Below are 5,729 nucleotides of genomic sequence, written 5' to 3' on the forward strand. Positions count from 1 at the left end.
GTTATGTTTTTTAATGGGGGTGATTTTTACAGAGAAAACCTGCAACTACCACCCCCTCCAACCTTGATCCATGGCTGCAAAATGTAGGTCTCATTACTCTTAAATTTATGCTGCTTGTTCACTATTGCTCGTCCATTAATTCTACTAGTACTTTCAGTGTCTCCTCAAATATCTTGATTCACCTAAACTCTCAGCTAAAAGAATTATAGAAGACTTGTTAATTCAGTGACAATGACAAAATTATTATTTCAATTCATTTTATTCCAAATACATAAATCAGGTAACAATTATTTTCCTCTTGAGTTTAAAGATCAAATTTTGATCAGAGCTCGTTCCCATCTGCTTAAGATGAAATGGTGTGAAAGAGACTACTGTCCTCACAAACACAGATAAAATGTCACATGCCCCCCCCCCCCAATTCATTGATCATTATTTTTGTTAAAAATTCTTCATTGCCAAAATTGTTACACAATTTCATGTACATATTATAGTGCTGAATTATCATATTTATTCATCATTACTGTTATGTCATCGTAATGAATTTATTATTCTAAGTATTATTATCATAAACATCATCATTAACTACATCCATATTTGTAAAAACTACTGCTACAATCAGCAAGGATAATTACCCCTAAAATAACCCTATCCCTCTTAAATTGTTTGTGGGTTTTGTTTGGTCAGTGGTGAGGGGGAAACGGTTACAATACTCTATTGTAAATACATGCAGTAATTCAGTTTGATATAGGATGTTTGGCATATTGTCAATGCATTATTCCCTAATTCTTCCACCAGAAAATTATTATTGGAATTAAAAAAACAAACCCTTAATTTGGTCTTGTATTTCTTGAGTCTCTAAAACAAAGGATGTGAAGCAGAGTCATGTTCCATGTCTGTTGAAAAAAAAACACACACAAAAAGACAGAAATGTTAGCAATTCAATCAAGCCATCATCAAAATAAAAAGAAATAAAAAAATATATAAAAGCTTAATGAAATCACAAGCCGAATGAGTCGCCTTTACAAAATCTGGTGTGGATTGAGGAATTCATGAGTGGGTAGGAAGCAAATAAATTGATTACAAATGACTTTCCACTTGCTTAGCCTATAGTATAGTATATTCTGATTTTCTTATTTAAATTTGACAAGCTAGATCTACCGGTAGGTGATATTAATTGTCCCGTGAAAATATGACAGGTGAAAATGAAAATGGAGCCTGTCAAAACGACTCCAGCCTAGTCTCTGAGCTGATTTTCTTTTCATTTACTCAATAAAACTTAGATCTTGGTCTACCGTGTGAGCCCCCCCCCCCCCCAAAAAAAAAAAAAGGGACACCTCACAAAACCCCAATTTAAGGTAAAAATATGTCATGAACGCATATTATACCACTAGAAAGAGTATATTCTCCCAAATAATTTGATATCATATTCATGGTTGGATAGTCAGTATGTATTCTTTGCAGAGATGTAGATTTTGATTTGCACCGAAATAAGGCATGGCTAAAATTAATGACTCCAGATGCCAATGATGTCAAAATCTATGAGTTAGCAAAATTTCAAAGAAATTAATTTGTGTATTGACACTAAAAAGAATTTACTAAACAATTATCTTGTAAATTATTGAACATGGGTATTGAAATTTGAAATGGGTTTTAATATAACCATTGTAGGATTATGAAATCATTGACATCTGGAATCATTCTTGGATAAAGTCGTTTGGTATGTAAATACATGAAGTCATTCAGTTTGATATATACCGTAATATAGGATGATTATTGTTTTTTTTTACCTTTTTGAATCAGGAGGGTCCTGCAGCTTAATTTGGTCTTGTAATTCTTGAGTCTTTAAAAGAGGATGTGAAGCAGCATCATGTTCTATGTCTGTTGATTAAAACAATACACAGACAGAAATGTTAGCAATACAAGCTATTGTAAAAAAAAAAAAAAACATAACACTTGGACTATAGCGTATAATCTAGATCTAGTCATAGACTCTGACGTACATAGATCTGGAACTAAATGTAAGTAGATCTAGATCTAGGCCTACATCAAAAGTAGATCTAAATTTCATATTTGTTAAACCTACTATTCTGCGAACTTTCAATGTTACTTAGATCTAGACTAAAGCTGTCTTGACCTAGTGTCTTTAAAATAGTTTCGTGACATTTGCTCTGATGACAAGTGCTCCGATAGAAAATCTGCACGTTAGGCCAAACAAAAGCTAACCTCCAAAATTAAATAAACCCTTTGGCCTTAACTTAAGACCCTGACTGAAATAATACTAAGCCTAGGCCTATATAGATTCTACAGGTCGCTTTGACTTTGTTGTACTTGTAGGCCTAGATCCAAGTCTAGTCTAGGTCTATAACAAGTTAGACCTAAGCTAGATAGGCTGGGAGGTAGAAATGTTTTCTTTTAGCTTTAGCCAAGACCTGTAATCAGATCTACCGATGAATTAGGCCCAACTTAGACTAGATCTCTACTCCCCTCTAGTCTAGATCTATGTTGCCGAGTCCGAGGCTGTCCGAAGTGGCGACGTTCAGACCCCGGGGTAGGCCCTACGTCTAACTCTTTAAGTTAGATTAACTTAGACTTGGTCTAGATCTAGATCAAGGCGGTAGGCCCAACTTTCAAGTTTAAAAAAATAAAAGGAAACATAAGAACTAACTTTAGTGTAGGCCTAGGCCTAGTACCGGTACCGTATTATTAGTAGGCCTAGAAATAAGTTTGGGAAAAACATCTTTTTTTACAAAATGATCGAGGACTAGACTCTAGATCTACTCTAGAGGCTACGGTCCTAGTATTGTCTTGATATGTGAATTCAAAGGGACGGGTTAATGGAGTGAATGTCTTTCTAAACTCAATATGTCTAGCCTAAACGTTATCTAGATTCTAGTTCTTTTCATGCCTGCTGAGATCTTCGGTAGGAATCGAAATTTCAGAGAAACTCTCGCCCGAAAGTCTGGCGTGAATTGAATATACGAGGTCTCAAATGGTAGCAGATGGAGATTTACATCAAGTAATATAGGCTTTATAGCCACCATTTTTAGCTCACGACGATGGAAATAGTTTTGAGTTTTCGCAAGTCGTTTGCTTCCTAATTGTTCACTTTTTATAAACAAAAATTAATTCACGTTATACCCAGACATCTAAAGATCCCATATAACATCAGATCTTTTGATTTATTTTTGTAAATGAATTAAAATTCAGCGTTAATCTGACAGTACTCACCGAAAATCTTTCAAGGAAATAACCTTCTTCTGTGCGGGTGACGTCACCTTTCAGCCCTTGATTAAGCCGAAGTGACGATAGGGGTCAAATTATGACGTACGAATTTCAATAGAAAAATACATTATTCATGAGGTAATGTCCAATCAAATCATAGTATCTTGCGAATACGCAAAGAAAAAATAAATGATTCATTAGCAATATGCAAATGGGGGCTTAGGATTCGGTTCAAATGTCTCCCAGGAGGTGTGGCCAAAAGTGGTACAAAATACGCTTATCACCATGGAGCTTCTATGGAGTATCTGTACGTTATATGCAAATGTTATTTAAATGAGGCTTTTCCGCGGGTGCTACCTTTCAGTCTATACGTATTTATTAGTCTATGACTAGACCGAAAGCTGCGTGCGCGTTCAGCACAAAACAAATGAGACAGGCTCCGCCTACCGCGATCATTTGAAGACAAAAATAAGCCCTCATTGACATTCATGAGCGTAAATATATTCATAATCCGGCCTTTTCATTGGATAAGAGCGTTATCAATACGCGATTTCCCCGATTCTCTGTCATCGATACTAGTGGTATCGTGTTACAGAATTAATTATTCAAATGACCTCATTACGTCATCTAATTTATTCATTCTGAAACTTTTCTTTCAACACGAAAAATTGACCTACGAACATTCCGGTGAGTACGTATAAATTGATATAACCACATGAATTCAGTGGACTATTTACACATTTCACACTGTATTTTATGATCTTAGGTATTATTTCTTTAACTATTAAGAGAGTTTGCTATCATTCTTCTGTTAAAGAAAAGCAGAATTTGGTCTTTAACTTGAAATTGAAGTTAGATTGTCATCGTCGCCCAGTGCAGCCTGTATGTTGCATACAGTGTTGTGGTTATGCCGCTGTGTTAACCAAATGTATTTTGTACGGGCTCCTAGCCGGCTGGCCCCGGGCATCGAGAGAAAATCGGGCCGGGAGCCCACGATTGAATAAAGCAAGAATGAAATTGAAGATTATTTTTCTACACTGCAACGTTAGATCTAGAGGGAGATCTGTATCTATCTTCAGTAGATCGAGACTCAGTCAGGAATAAACTGTGAAGCGGAGTGTGGAAGAAGATATGCCTGTCATTGTATCAATCAGTTTCGGTTTCACTTTCAGATCAAATTAATTTTTCATAACATTAACAAGTTAGGCCTAACAAAGCCCTAGGCCCTAAGCCATACATTTCAATTTGTATAACTTCGTCAGGCTTCTTCTGCATTTAGCCCCCACCCATTTTAGCTATTATTGTTATTCATAAATATAGTTAGGCCTAACGTTAGACTCGATCTTAGAAATAACATGCTGCTCTGCATGTTTGTTTTATTCAATAGATCTAGAAGATCTAATTTCTAAAGTAACTTGGTTAACAGAGAATCTAGTCTTGAATCTTATTAGGCCTAGGCCTACTTTACTTTTAATAATTATCCATCGATGTAGATATAGGCCTACCCCTAATTCAAATCTAGTCATGATTCATCTAACTTATACTTTCCCTACCCTTAACACGTACCCCCAGGGCTTAGAATCTCGGTCTAAAATTTAGGCCTAGCTAGATCTAACTTAGGTCTGGGTCTAAACTTCTCCATTAACATGTACGAGTATGACTGTCAGTGTCAGTGGACCAAGGACAAATCTAGATCTACTCTCGGTCAATAAATAGCAATAAATGTTTAGCCAGGAATAAAAGTCAAACATAAAAAATTTCTAAATCAATATAGATCTAGGTTTAGAACCGAAGCTTTACTTTCTAGGTCTAGATAGATCGAAAGTCTATCGTTAGTCTAGATCTAGGCTAGACCTAATTTAATACATGAATGCAGTCGCACAGCACTGACTGAGTCTGGTTGGACTAGATCTATACTTTTTTACAAATAGATCTAGACCTTGTGCATGAGATTATGAAATTATGTTGTTAAAATGAAATGAAATAAGATTCGGAAATAAAAAGTTGCAGATTTTTTTGTGGGGGGAGGCAGACGTGGAAAAATTAAGAGAAACCTGAAATTCAGAAAGCGAGGGCCAGACAGAAGCCACCAATATTATTACCGAGGGCCGTTTTTTGCATTTTCTAAAGTAAAATTGAAGGGTTTCATGCAATTCTTTTTTATGACAGTTTTCACATTTAAGCTCCCACCAAACCCCTCCCCCCTACACTTAGAAAATTTATCCCTAGAATAAAATAAATTCCTGCAGCAGAGTCTCGAGAATGCCTGTAATCTTACCAGATTATCTTACATTATATCATGTAAAATTACAGGAAATTGGTATTTAATGTATGGAACCTTACAAATTTCCTAGGTTAAACACAATTTTCCCCCTTTCAAACAGACCTGTTCTGTTAAATTGTAGAAAAATTCCTGTTTTATGAATTTACATAATGATTCTGTAATTGCTTTCTGCAAAATCTTGATTTTTCTTTAAAATCAGGGTTTTTTAACGGTGTACATACGG

General features: G+C 35.5%; 1 long non-coding RNA gene across 1 annotated transcript; it reads right to left on the minus strand.

The window, feature by feature from the left end:
* Positions 1-240: 240 nt before the first annotated feature.
* Positions 241-3,582, minus strand: LOC135157155 (uncharacterized). The gene is made up of 3 exons (XR_010296196.1): positions 3,229-3,582; positions 1,788-1,878; positions 241-893 (listed from the first exon to the last, which is right to left on the minus strand). It is a non-coding gene; the product is annotated as an uncharacterized LOC135157155 (long non-coding RNA).
* Positions 3,583-5,729: the final 2,147 nt, after the last annotated feature.

The sequence above is a fragment of the Lytechinus pictus genome, chromosome 17 (assembly GCF_037042905.1).
Source record: "Lytechinus pictus isolate F3 Inbred chromosome 17, Lp3.0, whole genome shotgun sequence".
NCBI lineage: Eukaryota > Metazoa > Echinodermata > Echinoidea > Temnopleuroida > Toxopneustidae > Lytechinus > Lytechinus pictus.